Below are 15504 nucleotides of genomic sequence, written 5' to 3'. Positions count from 1 at the left end.
CTAGCCAGACAACTCTAACAGTTTTGAGAAATGAAAAATGAACCATGTACTTTTGCCTTTGGTTAACATTTCTCTGTTAAATGAAATTTGATATTTTACCTCTAACTCTATTAAAATGATGCTGTCCAAAACTATCATGTGGTGAAAGTCATTCTTTTTTTATCCACTATAAAATAGCTTTGTCTAGTTTGGTCGTAGAAAAATCAAAACTAAGCCAAAGCATTCTTGTTTTAATGATCCATCCCATCTAAGTAGAATATAGGGATATTCTCATGAAGTCCTAAAAAATGAATCTTCCTTCTTGAAAAGTTAGAAGCTTTAAAAATAAAGAATAACTACTCCACAAACTTCCTGTGAAATGCAGGCACTGGAATATGTACTTTTTTTTTTTTTAAGCACATTGCACACCTTTTGTTATTCAACTTGACATGAATCATGCTTACAGAATTTTGGCAAGACTCACAATTTAGGTTCCCAAATGAGTATTCAACTTAGATTAATTAAGACTGTTATTTCATGGAGTATAAATACAACTGCTTATTAAAACATATTTATTGAGGATAAACAATTATGTAATAGAAACCAACTACGGAATATAATAATATGACTAATGAAAAAGGCAATTGATTACAAATGACATAATTACTGAGGGTTAAGAGCTATGCAATTGATATGACTTGTATTCTTTAAGCAGGTTTTAATAAGCATTTTGATCATTATTTAACATGCAATAACTCACTTTTTACATCCAAGCAAAGAGTCACTTTCCAACTTGGTACATGTAGCTTTCACAGCGCTTATGGGAGGTGCAAAGATTATAGCTTTACCCTTAGGATTGAGGGAAGACATTGACAAAGAATGTTAATTAAGTGTTACGTATTGTATTTTATTTTAGGAAATGGAAAGAAAAAACTGAGGTCTTTGACTGGAACCTTTGGCCAACTCTGTGACAAATGAGAAGCCCTACACTTGTCCGAGGTACCTCAGTTTGCGGAGAGGATCTAAGGCTACCATTTGAATGTTTGTGACTTGATCTTTCCGAAGGAATCCCCTAAGAAATCAACTTCATTACCATCATCATTCCTGGGGGTGGTTTACCAGAGATTAGTAGCTTTGGTTTGATTCTGGCATTAAAATGAGTATTTCCTCTAACTTCTTTACGGTAACGTGATCTGCACAGTGGTACTGAGAAGGGGAGAGATGTGAAGAGACACAATCGTAATTTATGACCTCAGTTTTAGGTCATGGACATAAGGGGTATGTTATGAAGTTAAAATAGTGTGAATGGAATTAAGCCTCTTCCGAGAGTTTACAGGAACCCAGAGATGGGAGCTGGGAGAAAGAGCAAGTGTGTTCACGACAGCTTTCCATGTGGTGCATCAGAATCCAATATCAATGCTGTGTAGGTCACACTGCAATTTGGTTCCTGCAGCAAAATGCCTTCTTTGTTCTCTCAAATCTAGTTACGAATGCTGTTCTCCAACATTTTGGGGTTTCTGGATGATTTCTTTACAGGGCTCTCTGTTATCATTTCTGAAATGTTATCTACTGATCCTTTTTCCTAAAGGATATACAGAAGGGATCGGCTTTAGCCAATGGTGATGGGACACTGTATATTTGTGTTTTTAGATGACATTCGGAAAAGGCTTTCATTCAGAATTGTGTCTTTTAAGATGTAGATGGTCATGTTATCTCTGCTATAGTTTGACAGTATGGATTGGGACAGGAGCCTTGATCTTACAGTTTGACAAATACTGCAGAGGCATCTCAAAATGGCCTTTCTCATGGATGTTAAGATGCCCATAACTTTTATCCTTTGAAGGGCGTGTCATTTGGCACAACTGTGAGATGGATGATGTGTGTGTGTGTGTGTGTGTGTGTGTGTAGTATCCTTGTGTTCCTTTCTGTCACTTCATCTCTGTAGCTCTATTCACCCCCAGATGTTAACAGCTTTTGTGGTATTGGCATTCAGATCACCACAATCTTCCCCTCTCTCCATCCTGCTTGCACCCATGCATGAGTACCTTCACGTAGTCACACACTGAGTAGATAACTCTAAGTTATGTCTAGATTTTCTTCCTCCATGCTCAATTCATAATAAAAAAAAAATGAGCCACTTGCTGTTGTACTCCCTCTGGATCCTGCTGAGGGTCGCAAAATGTTGTAGCGGTGTGGTTGAGCACTGACTTTGGGTCAGACTGCTCTGAGTTGGAGTCTATTCTAATATTTGCATCTTGACTACCTTGGCAGACCTGTTTCCATTCTCTAAGCCATGGTTTCTTTGTCTGCAGATTCAGGAAAATTAAAAAAAAAAATTGTGTCTACTTAGGGTTGTTGTAGACAATAAATTAGATGATTCATGCACAGCACTTACTTAGCACAGTGCCATCCATATAGGAAGTGTCCCATAAATTGTAGAACAGTTATTGCTGCTGTTATTGAAGAAGAAGCAGCTACCCTATATAATTGCCTAATGTAATCAGATCTATACCTAAATGTGAATAGTTAGGTCAATTGCCTCTATCTCATCAAAGCATCAAGGCTTATAGGAGCTATTGTTCTCCCTGACTTCCATAGCCACCTCTGACCTCACAGGTTCAGCGCAATCAATTTTCCCAGCTCTCTTCATGACACCTTTCTAGGTGCAATGGGTTATGGGGAAATGAATAACTCCTCTTTGACTTTCTTGGACTTTTTCCATATGTGAAAAAAAATCGTAACCTGTAGGATTGCCTTTGTTTCATGTGACTACAGTTTGGCTCATCTCTTGGGTTGAAAGTCGTAGGAGAGGGGGTGGAAGGCTGGGCAAAAAGGTGGAGCAGAAAAAAGCTAACAACAGAGTTTATCCAGGGGCTGTCTTCTTCGTCTTTTAATCTTCAATATATTGCCTAAGCCTGGTGTGCTCGTGTTTAGTAAACATTATTTGATCTCTGGAATGAATGCATGAATGAATGAATGAATGAATCCTCTTCCAAGCATGCCAAGTAGCCTCCCAAGGGTCAGAGACCATTGCCCTCTGAATTGGTGTGTAAGTCTTCCAGCATAGAAGGGTACATACCCAGTCCTCGTGGCTCTTGTGACAGCTGCTCTGTGTAGCATCATACCACATAAACTTCTCATTGATAGGTCACTCCTTTAAAAAAAAAATTAAATTCCCTGGCTTGATAGCCACATAATAGGGATAATGGGAGTTGTTTTGTCTCAGCTTCCCTTTCAAAGCAAGAAATCTTAACCTGGGACCAGATACTTCCATGGTTCTAAGAGTCCCCCGAAAGTGTTGCCCAAAATTTGGGTGTCTGTGCAGTTTTTTCTGGGGAAAGGATTCATAGCTTTTATGATTCTCAGTGGGCCTAACTTCAAAGGTCACCTTTGAAATTTACAAGCCATTCTCTTGAGGGCAATGGCACATAGAGCTTTGGATTCCAGTGCCATGCAAAGGCCCACTCTCAATGAGAGTCCATCTCAACTGTTCCGTTTTAGATTTCAGGGGTGGGATACTACCGAATTATCCTATCAACATACGTGTTTTGGGAAGTATGGCCTATAGGTAAATTTGAAATCCTAGAACCCACTGGGAGGGTTTGGTGTAAATTAGATATAAGACGAGGCAGGGTTTTGAGTACGGTCTCTGGGAGAAAGGAAGCAAATTGCGGTGAAAAGAAAATGTTGGAATTAGTACACACCCAGTGTGTCTTACGGAATGATGAGACAAACAGCCGGTATCCACCTGAGGACACCTGTGGGTCACTCACTCTGTGGAGTCCCTTCTGGAGGCGTAGCCAAGAACTCTTACTTTAAAAATGGAATACACTCTTGAATACCTTCAGGATATTAAAAACTCTTAGAGGCGGGATGGGAGACTTATGGCAATAAGCACATCAGCTATGACAGGAGTAACTTTTGTGTTTTTCAGCGTGCACACTTGGGCTTCTGGCCACCACTCTGACATTGACAGATGAGACACGCAGACAATTCACTCAGACAATTTTTACAGATATGGTACAGGTCTGCATCAGGCTTGTTTTAAAGATCCCTGTGCGTTTTGCAAATGAGCTGCACGAGCACCTGTAAAACCTATTTGTCCCTGAGTGGAAAAAAAAATGTGGCAACTGTGGTTTGTTGGAAGGTGTATAACTTTTGGAATAAGAAAGGGTTAGGTCTGAATACCAACTTCACTGCTTGGCAGCTGGGTGGAGTTGGAACAGAGGAATTCTTGCCGAACCTCAATTGATCCCCCTGTAAATCAGGGATATTAATACTTAATTCTGGAGTTGTTGTCAGGCTTGGTGGTTAATGTCTAGCTTCATGAACAGTAGGCAAGTAATAAATGGCAACTATTATTGTTAATATGAAAAAGGATATAAGTCATTTATGTGCCATTAGGCAAAAAAAAAAAAAGAGGTTCATATAAGTGAATTTCAAGAACAGCTCTTCTTCTGAAATGCCACATTTTTAGCTGCTTTCTAAAATATACATCATATAACTTTCCCTTCCTTGAGGATACAGGAATAATATATTTTATCTTTTCTCAGGATTCAACATCGTTTTTGAGATCATCAGTGATGTATTATTGTATTCTACTATAAATAAGAATACTTGCTTTCAGATCTGTTGGTTCCCAGAAAAGTGAGATGAGCAAGAGGAACATCATCATGGAGATGGGAAAATGCCAATAGAATGAGACTTTTTTACAGTGGGGTCCGGGGGTGGGGTGGGGGCTGAGGGGAAGCAGGACCATTGAGTTGAATAAACCCAGAGAGCCCTGGGTTCAAGTTCTACCTGCAGCATTGACTGACTTCACTTGGTTTCTTCCTCTGTTTCACATACCTCATGGCTTCAGTTTAACCAGTAAATGAAAATTCACTTGATTAAATGAAATAGTCTGTACAAATGTAGGAGATATAATATAGCAATCGAGTCTTCAGAAAATTCAGGATGGGGGCAAGAAACAAGCATAAATAAGGCAATTCTTCTCCCTACTTTGTTCATATATACTCGATTCCAGACATTATAACCAACATTATATATAACATATATATACATATAGCCAACATTATATTGGTTTCAGGTGTACACATGATTCAATATTTGCATATGTTGCAAAATGATCACCGTAAGTCTAGTTAACATCCTTCACCATACATAGTTACAGAATTTTTTGTGATGAGAAATTTTAAGATTGATTCTCTTTGTTTATTTATTTTGAGAGAGAGAGAGAGAGAGAGAGAGAGAGAGCGAGCATGAGGAGAGGAGGGGCAGAGAGAGGGAGAGAGAGAATCCCAAGCAGGCTCCATGCTGCCAGCACAGAGCCCAATGTGGGGCTTGAACCCACAAACCATGAGATCATGCCCTGAGCCGGAGTTGGATGCTTACCCGATTGAGCCACCCAGGTGCCCCAGGATTGGCTCTCTTAGCAACTTTCAAGTATTCAATGAGGTATTATTAACTATGGTCACAGTGCTGTAGATTACATTCCCATGAGTGCTGTATCTGATAACGGACCAGCTGATTTTGAGAGGACTTCACTTTGCTTTTGAAGCGATCTTTCTCACAGAAAAGAATCATGCAGAATTTTATCCTTAGAAAACAAAAAGCATAGACAGGACAAATAGAAAGGTTAGGTAACCCCAAGAGATTATGTCCGTTGATGAGACTGTTTTGGGGTGGTATCTTCTGGGCAACTGGATCAACGCCAGAGTTTGCCACTGCACCCTTTGTAATCCATTGCCCACTGTGATTCCCCCAGGAAGAGTTAAAACGAGGCTATTAGATGACACGTGAGTGTGGTCTGAGAGAGTGGCGTTCAGACTCTGTTCTTCAGCATTTGAGGGGTCCACAGGAGTGATCGGAGGTTTGCGAGCACTAAGAAAGCTTCCAGGAAGGTGTCCAAGAAAGCACAGCTATCAGAGTCCTGTCCTTACTTCAGTAAGGGTAACTCCACCACTATCTGTTTAAATATCAGATTTCATTTGGAAACAAACAAACAAAAAAAAAAAAACAAAGAAAAAAAAAAGGATTTCTTGGCTTAAAAACATCTGAGACTCAAAGGGAAGTACTTTACCCAAGAAGCAGTTGGTCTGAAGAAGTTGGGAAAATTGCCACAATAAAATCTGAACCCATTAACTATACATTCACTATCCATTCTCCTCCCTCATTTCTGTTTAACTACATGAGTTCGAATACTCCTAAAGAAACCTCTCATTGTTCCTAAGTGCAAAGGATTTTCTTCTTTTTTCTGGTCACTTGTTGACATCATTGTATTGGCCACGGTAGGCTGATGGCCATAAGCGCACCAAGTCTCAGTGACTGACCACACTGTGAAGATAATTTATCCATTAGGCATCATCCAGTACCAGCCCTCTTGGTTAGGTGGCTCTGTTGGGTGTGCTGCCCCATCAGGAGGTGGGTTCCTTCCACCATGCCACGCCTGATACCTCGGAGGCCTCCGGTGGCCTTTCTGCAGTCAGGATAGCAAGAAGTGACAATGTGAGGACTTCACGGGGCATTTGAGGAGCCAGGCTTACAACCAGCATCCTGACCTCTTGGCTGTAACTAGTCACATTTTCCCATAGAGATACAAGGAGAGCGAGGAAATGTAGAACTCCTTGGTGGCCAAAGGAAAAAAGAAATCTCTTGCCGAACACGTAGCATTATCTTTTCCATGCCATTAGCTAACCCTTGTCCACCTACTGCCTTGGGGAACAGGTACCTGTGTGTCGATCTTAAATCCTCAACCAGATTTCAACCTCCTAAAAATAGGAGTGATGCTTTCTATGCTACTACTTGTAATCCTTGAACAGCCTGAGCGTATTAGTTAGGAAAAGCCACTGTCAAGACAGACTCCGTGAAAATGTAGTCCTTTAAGGAAAATTGTCCCGTCCCTTATTTACTTAATTTTATTATTATTTTTTGCCTCAAAATAGTTCTCGGAAAGTGTCACAGTTCAGCAGCCCCTCCTCCTTAGGCTCTTATTCAGGGACCTAGGCTAACGCAACTTTGTCACCTCAGCATTACTTTGTACACTGAAGGGCCGGCCAGAGGGAAGATGAAGGTGTGGTGGTGATGTGCGCAGGCGCATTTTATGGATCCAGCTGGGACGAAGCACACATCGCTTTCGTCCATATTGCGCTGGCAAGAACCCATTGACATGGCCGCACTTCCCTGCAAGGGTCACTGGGAAATTTCGTTTCTAGCTGGGCAGTTACAAGCCAGATCAGTTACCGTGAGAAAAATGAATATTGGTGGAATCTGCAATCCTCCCCACGGGGAGGCAGGGAACGTTTGTTCCATTCTGGCAATTCTTCAAATTAGGCTTTGTCATTCACTGTTTTTGAAACGAGAAACGGATATTCAAAGGGGAAGTAATGTGCCCAATGGAACACGTCTATGAGACCTTCACACTGGGTTTCATCTCTATTTTTCCCTAGTTCCCAAACCCACTTCTTTTATACCGTGCTATGTCTTACACATAGAAGGGTCTCAAGAAATACATCGGGGTGATGCTGATACCTGCATCACCTCATTCTTGTTCTTCTTCAACCTCTCTCTTTCAACTTACCCTGCCATTTTCGGATGCAGTGATGTGTGAAGGGTGACTTCTGTTGGACATTCAATACAGTACTCCCAGGGACTTTGACCACATGACATTCTGTTAAGGTAAAAATGTGAGCCAGAAATTTAAACCAGACACGTTCTTGTCTCTTGACACGTTCTGATTTTATCTTGTTACCACCATTTTTGTTTTGTTTTGTTTTGTTTTGTTTTGTTTTTTTCTTATTACATTTGGCTCAAACGGTGAGCGAATGTCTCCTGAAGGTTGATTTCTGTGGAGGAAGTGATGGTATTTTGATGGAAAGGTCAGAAAACTCCTTTCTCATCTGCCCTGGGAAATGTGAAATTAACAGTGAGGTCTTGGGTGACGCTAAGGAGGGAACACCAGGGCAATGTGCTGAGCCCTTGACTCTGCTGGTTCCCTCTGCTTCCCTAGGAAGAGGTTTCTGTCTCATGTGGGTTCCATTCTGCCACAAAGGTGCTACGGAAAATGCTGTTATAAATTATAACATAGTATCGTTTCCACGGTTGAGATTAATTCAGCAACGTTAGGAGTAGTTTACAAGTCCAGAGTTCTAATCTAAGACTTCGTACAAGGCTTCCTGTTTTATAGTTAGTAATAACAAAGTAAAGAGGGGGCAAAAATGACTCTCAATCTCTTTTCTCAACCTCTTCCTCCTCTGTACAATTTCCAGGTCCCTCGAAGTAGGCAAAGCTCTCCCATCGCTTGGTTGTATGTCTTGGACCAATTCATTGAAACTTTCTAAGCTTCAGTGTCCTTGTGTGTAAAATAGGAATACCATTTGCATTTATATTGATAACGGAGTTTAGTAATACATGTAATTTCCTTAATACGTTTAACATATGCGAACTATATTTTTGTCTTGAATTCAGGACCACTTCAGGTGAGTAAAAAGATGAATGGGTTTTTGCTGTTTTTTAAATGTCCACAAGTAAGAGGGGGGAAAAGTACTAGTTTTCCTTTTTTTTTTTTTTTTTTTGCTTTATTTTTATTTTTAAACATATTTCTTCTTCTTCCTCTCTCTCTTTCTTTCTTTCTTTCTTTCTTTCTTTCTTTCTTTCTTTCATTTTAAGAGGGAGTGCACATGAGCTGGCAAGGGGAGTGGCAGAGAGAGGAGAGAGAGATTCCCGAGCAGGTTCTGCCACTATCAGTGCAGAGCCCGATGTGGGGCTCGAACCCACAAACCATGAGATCAAGACCTGAGCTGAAGTCAAGAGTCAGACACTCAACCCACTGAGGCACCCAGGTGCCCCTTTTGCTTGTTTCTTCTAAAACATTAACTTTCGGGTCACCATATTGCTTGGCTTAAGCCATATCTACCCAAATTTCATCAGAATGTAACTGTAACAATGGTCAACCTATTATTCCTGCAGTTAGCCCGTTAGACCCGTTTGCATACAGAACTGTTTAGTAATGCAGTGGCCTTGCTAAATTCCACAACATTGGAATAAATTTGCCAGTGTTTTGATTCTGGCTAGGAGAGGGACCATAGACTTCACATGGAGGGGACTTCTGTTGGAATCTAGATACCATCATTAATTGTGCAGAATACAGGAGAAAAACACAGAGACCCCAATATAATTGTTTAGAAATTTCCCATCTGTAAGTCTCTATGTCTGTTGAAAATAATAGAGATTTATTGTTTGAGATCAGGTTTCCCCTAATGCAGCATGGTACACTGTTGGAGAAGATTGGTAGGTTTTGCAATTCATAACAGTGTTCATCTTTCTAGAAGCCTGAGGGTGTTGACAATGGAAAGTTTTTCAGGGTGACTAATGCTTTCTATGAATAAACTAGATCCTTAAGTTGTCCTCTGAAGGCCTGAAATCTTAACCCAAACCTCTTTTAGGAAAATTAAGGTTTTCTTAAGGCCCACGCGGACACGTTGTTCTTAAAGACAGATCTGAGATCCAGATTCCGTTAAAATATATTGGGAAACTTCTACTTGCTGCGTCCCTTCCTAGAGGCTTTCCCGTCCCTCCTGTCACAGAGACATCACTGCCATGATCTCCCCCAATCAGATGGTTATGTTGACATGCCCTTCCCCTGTTGCGCACTGAGACATATCACCCATCGGCTACGGTTGTCGCGCTCTCTCTACCTATCTGAAAAATCACAGAGGACTTTTGCTGCCCCAGACCTCAGCAGGGAAAGATCAACCCCTTCCTGTTGGACAGCCATTTCAACCAGTGAAGCCACTTGAGTCGGGTGGATCGTACTGAGATTTCTCAGGTAAGACCAACACAGGAGGCATTTGTGACCCAGGGTGGGGATTCATAACCAAGACTGTACATTTGGCCTGTTTGGCCTTTTTTACATGATGTGAAATGTCCTTTCAACTCTAAAAGGGAGGGAAATGAAAGAAAGCCTAGGGATCTAGCCTCTGCTGTTCTTTCAGTGGGGAAGAGAGCATGGGGGAGTTTACTGCCCTACCGGTTTAGCAAAAACACTGGAAGTCTGTCTGTCAACCGGGGCATCCTTTCTTGTCTTGGCTTGTTTGGGAGCTAGGGATAGTCTTCACCCTGTCTAATTTATGTAGCTTCAGAAAGAAAGGTTGTCAGGTTCCACATGATGAAGAAAGAGGGAAAGAAGCAAACGAGACTGGGGACATGTCTCAACCTTCTCCAGCAGCATTGTCTCCTTGCTCATCAGGTAGGAAAGAAAAACAGATTAAAGCAAGTTCTTTGTTTCCAAATTCCAGGCTTGCAAAGGATGTATTATGATACTCATTTCAAAATATGGTTACATCTTGAAAGCATTTTTGTTAGATAGGCATATTATCTTTAACAATGAAGCAAGGGAAGGGAAAAAAAAAAAAAAGGTCGGTGCATTACAGTAGACTCTTAAAATACCTTAGCTCTAACTTTATATATATCTTTTCACATTAGCATTCAAAACTCCTTGGCAGGAACAATAGGAGCAGTTCAAAGTTCAACTCATAATCATAAGCAGACTTCTCCTTCTGCTTGCTCCCCTCCCCTCCCTCTGCAGTTTTTGTGCGTGTGCTCGGAGGGGGTGGAGAGAAGAGAGAGGGGTCACAGTCAAACATCTTCCTCCCCCTCCTCCTTTCCAGGACGGGTTCTCGTTTCATAATAGGAGAGTTTCATTCAGAGTTAACTACTTTGGGTTCAGAATGATACTCGGAGAAAAATATATAAAGTAACGTTTTAAAAGCTCCGGCTGTGAAAGGAAGGACCAGCGCCGCTTAGCAAAAGCATATGTGGCTGGTGGGACCTCGCAACCACATTCAAATCACACTCCTGCCAAATCACGTTATGTTTCCAAAGCTCCTTATTTGAATTTCCCAAGCGGGGTTCATATGGCATGTTCTGTGTTTTTGCTATACAGTATTGAAGGAGGTCCTTAGACGTCTTTCCCCAGAACAATCCATTTTTTTTCTTCTTTTCTAAATAAAAGTTCTAATTAAACCTAGTTTACATTTATGGAATGCGGGACTCCGCTCCACCGACGTCAACAACAGAAAATAAAAACCTGCTCTCGGGCACCCCTCGGGGTTCTGGGGTTCCAATGACGCCCAAGGACGTGTGGAGCAGCAGGTCCGGGGTCAGGGGCGCCCTGACACTTGAGGGGCTCTTGTGGGAGTTGGTCCCCCCTCCCCTCCCCCTCCCCACCCCCCCAGCCCCGTGGTCCACCTTCACTGGACCCTGCAACGCCAGCCAAGCAAGTCCCGGCTGCAAATTTAGGCTGTGTTGAAATCACCCCAGGCCAGTGTATTCTTTCCTTCAAAAGATTACAAATAAAAAGTCACGGACTTGGAGATTCGGTTACCTATTTCTGGAACGCGTTTGAGTGTTTTACAAAATCTGGACGCAGGAATTCACCCTGAAGTTGAATGTCCCCAGTCAACGCCTAATGTTTGCTCTCGCGTTTGAAGACTGTTTCTCTGTAGCCTACTGTTCTGTTTAGAAAGCCCGATTGTTTTTGCTTCTTTTTAGGCTCTGTTTTAATCATTGTTTATGGTTTTGATAGTTCTGTCCTGGCACCCCCGAGTTCCTTGTAACTTAATTATCATATCTAGCTTTACAATGAATAAAATGATTATCCTGCCCCAACCCCCCCCCGGCTTTGGTTGTTGGCTTGTAATAAGCTTTAGCTATTATGACATGAGATCTTTGAGTCACTTTCTCAAGTACAGAGCACGACCAGAGAGAAATGGCCCTGTTAAGGCCACGTTGCCTTATGGGTGCTGCATAAGCCCTCCAGTTACCACTGCCAATAGTCAAGTGGGTCTGCCCAGACTAAATATCTATCTCCTGAAATAATGGAATCATATAGCTCAACATTGCATTCGGAAAACAGAAGGATTTATCCCGAAGAATAGAATTATGGGTGACACAAAACGTGGCTTACTGACATATAATTCTATGGAGTGCATTGCAAATTCTATTCTGTGAACTGTTGATCTTTACTTTTAATGTTTTCCCCTGCAAACATCCCCCGCTCTCTGCCCACTTGTGCTTTATCCCCTCGGAACTAGGAGTTTTGTTTGTTTGTTTGTTTTTCAAAACTTTTACACAAGGTAAGGGGATAGCTTTGTTCTCTCTCGTCCAGATCTCACTCCTTCTTTTAGGATATGGTGATCTCCCAAGTGCTTTACCTGGTTCATGTTCTCTGCTTCTATCCACTGTGCTTTCATATGTAGTTCAAATTTCACTTAAAATAGAAACTCTCTCTCTCTTTTTTTTTCTTTTATCCTGACAAGCAGCATAATATTGTGGTGATGAGCACAGCTTGTCTAGATCCAAATCTTGGTTCTGTGATTTTGGGCAACTTATTTAACTTTTCTGCAAAATGGGGATAGAAATTCTCCTTAACACCTCCTATTGTTGAGAAGGTTGAATGGGTTAGTAAGTTTCAAGCACTCAGAACTGTGCATGGACCTACGTGGCTCTCTGTAATGATATTGGCTATGAATAGTCAACTGTATCAGTCTGTAAAATGTGTGGCTACCTTTTCTATCTGCAAAGCCTGAAGTTATTTGTCTCTTCCTAATGCAAGTGCTCTGCTCTCCTTTTTTGGTTCTGGCCAAAGGAGAGAGTCCTGCCCCATGCTCTAGCAATGAAAGGAGATGTGTACTTGGCTCCTTCGATGGGAAGAGTAAGGGGTACTTCAAGGTGAACTCCTTCTCCCTAATGGGAAAAGATACCAAGGCTGTGTTTCTTCCCCTGAATTACTAGGAAACATTTTCCCAGCGATTGTAGCCATATCCCTTTTCCTCTGCAGCGGGCTATGGCTGAGCAAATGCATTTACTTCAACAGCTCAGTTCCCAAGCCTTTGCCTTATGACTGTCCATTCTTCTGTATTTGTCATTTTGAGAGTCAAATACGTTTCCTGTTTCCCCGTTAGTATCACCGGCAATACAAGGAAAATGTTCTATCATTTACATTACTGCTTCTTAAAAATGATGAAAGTGTCAGGCAGAGAACCGGCCCCTGGAGAGCTCCATGTGCCGCCCCCGTGGCCTCTTATGAATAGCATGCCTTCTAAGCGGTGTAATACGGAGCTACAATAAGTATATCATTAAAAGTAAACTGCTGCCCACTTCCTGGTAGAGTGTCAAGCAACTCAGAACTGACACCTGCCCAATAATCTTCGATTTTGCTACGGCCACCAAACTGTCAGAACACCATGGGAGAGAGCTAGACTCATCTGAAGGAAGTAACTTAGAAAATGTGAATTCACTTCCTTCACGAAATCACATTGTATCCTGTATCTCTTAGGTGCTTACGCATTCACTCTTCTGTTTTACGCGGGGACGCTGTACGCTGAAGCCCAAGGGCACGGACTCTGGAATCAGAATGGCTGGGTACGCAGGCTGGCTCTTCTCTTTATCGGCTTGGGGGAAGGTTCATGCAGGTTTACTTACCCTCTCGGGGCTTCAGTTTCCTCATCTGTAAAACGAAGATGATACTCTGGTTGTGGTGAGGGTTAATGTGTGCAGTTGTGCTTGCTGTATGGATCCATCGGAGAAGTAATAGGCGTCATGAAAGATGAAGGATAGTATCGCTTAATTTGTGTAACACCTAACTTGTCCGTTAGTCTTGACAACATAGAACATTGCCGTCTGACTTCTCTTCCTCACACCTCTTTCTCTGAGCAGATACCAGGATGCAGATAAAATTCTGTGATGTGACCTCTTCATCGCTACCGGTTGAGGAGAAAGTGGGGGAAAACGAAACCGGGCTGAGGCCATTTAATAAACCAATTAGCTAGCACCTAGAAACGAACACGATGAAATACACATCGGGGAAAAAAAATGGGGGCCCGTCTAAAGAAGTCAAAGAAAAACACTGAGCCTGGGGTGGAATATGACAAAATCATACTGGCGGTACAAGGATAATTAAAATGTGGGAAACGCTTAAAATTCAACTAACGAGCGCCTTTCTCCCATGATGCCTAACATGCCACCTGAGTTATTTTCTGTGAGTGAACACTTTCAAAGTTCTGCTGAAAGGAGATAAATTGTCTGGGACCGAGGGAGACGGGGAGTTTGCCTTTAGCTCGTTGCTAGTTATTCTCACTAACGGATCCGTGCATGAGAGCATCGGAGAATGGGTTGTTGTCGAGTTGCGGTGGTGTGAATTCGGGAAATCTCTGGAGCTGGAGGCCCTGCCCGGCAAGTGGGGAGTTAACGATGTGTGCCAGGGAGGGCCCCAGACATTGACGGGTGAGGTGGACTGTGGAGAAAAAAATGTCCTTACCACAACACTTGCAAGCCTTTTGTCTCTGACTGTTCTTGCTCAGGCTGTCATTTCTGTCCCTCCTTCCCCTTCTTTATAGCCCCTCACACCGCTAGAAAGTCCTTCTCTTTCCTTTTAAAGCCCCGACCTCGAGCTGGCTGCAGGTCAGGAAGGTCCTCCCCCCCTCTGACCGGTGTAAAAATGCCTGTGGCAGTGATGCTTTTGTATACCCTCAGGGCCGAGTCTTTGGGAGTTGGAAGGCAACAGACACAAGAGTTCAAGAGTACAATTTTAATTTGAAGACAAAAAAAAAAGCCCCCCGAAACAAGCAAACAAACAAAAAAACCCCACCTCTGCATGCTGAGGTGTGCCGTGCAACTGTTTTCCTAAGAAACACGTTTGGAGAGAGAGCCTGGGTTTTCTTCCAGACAGAGCTGAGTTCAAGTCTTCCGTGTCTCACACGCTAGAAGGTCGACCTCACGGTATGTAACCTCCGAGCTGCAGCGTACTCACCTGGTTAGATTGCTGCCCCTTTGGGAGTCACGAGTTACAGCGCGACAGGGTGCACAGAACAGCCTTCCCGGTGCTTGCAACACGTTTCCGCTCCAGGAACATTGTCACCTTCCCTGTTACCTTTGTAAAAACCATTACAATTAGAAAAGAAATACAGGAGAGAAAAACAATCTGTGTACCTGACGTCACCACTATAGCTATCACCGTAACTGTATATTTACAATAAACGTATATGTTTATCTCCCATGTTTGCTTTTCGTATTGACTCCCATTCTTTTCCTGATCTATCCATTTGCTTTTGTCCGATTTTTAGGTGATGGCTAAGTGGTTTATTGCATTGTTTCAGCTTGGCGGGGTGAATATGTGCCACAGTATTTTATTTTTCACGAATCACTGTTCCTTGTGTTCCGTCCAATCTCCCAATCCTGCAGATTACCGAATCACATTTTAGGCAGATTTCAAAATCTCTTGTGCATGTGTGTGTGTATGTGTGTGTGCACACATGTGTCTATATGTATATGTGTGCGTGTAGGTATCCCCAGATGCACCCACCAGGTACGCCAGGTGTAAACACCGAGAGTAGTGAGAAAACGGCTGCCTAAATTCCTATCAGATGAGAAACAAAAAGTTCGTCCGCTCCAGGATTTCAGAAATAAAACCAGGGCATAAGAACACAACAGTATGTATGCAGATTTCGTTCCAGACAAGTCTCAATC

The 15504-nt window shown here is 42.3% G+C and overlaps 1 long non-coding RNA gene across 1 annotated transcript; it reads left to right on the top strand.

The window, feature by feature from the left end:
- The first annotated feature begins 9136 nt into the window (after positions 1–9136).
- On the top strand, positions 9137–15034 carry LOC123381625. The gene is made up of 2 exons (XR_006588882.1): positions 9137–9805; positions 14512–15034. It is a non-coding gene; the product is annotated as an uncharacterized LOC123381625 (long non-coding RNA).
- The last annotated feature ends 470 nt before the right edge of the window (positions 15035–15504 follow it).

This window comes from Felis catus, chromosome D4, assembly GCF_018350175.1.
Source record: "Felis catus isolate Fca126 chromosome D4, F.catus_Fca126_mat1.0, whole genome shotgun sequence".
In the NCBI taxonomy this organism is placed as follows: Eukaryota; Metazoa; Chordata; class Mammalia; order Carnivora; family Felidae; genus Felis; species Felis catus.
Note: the sequence above shows the minus strand (reverse complement) of the source record. Positions and strands in the feature narration are given on the sequence as shown.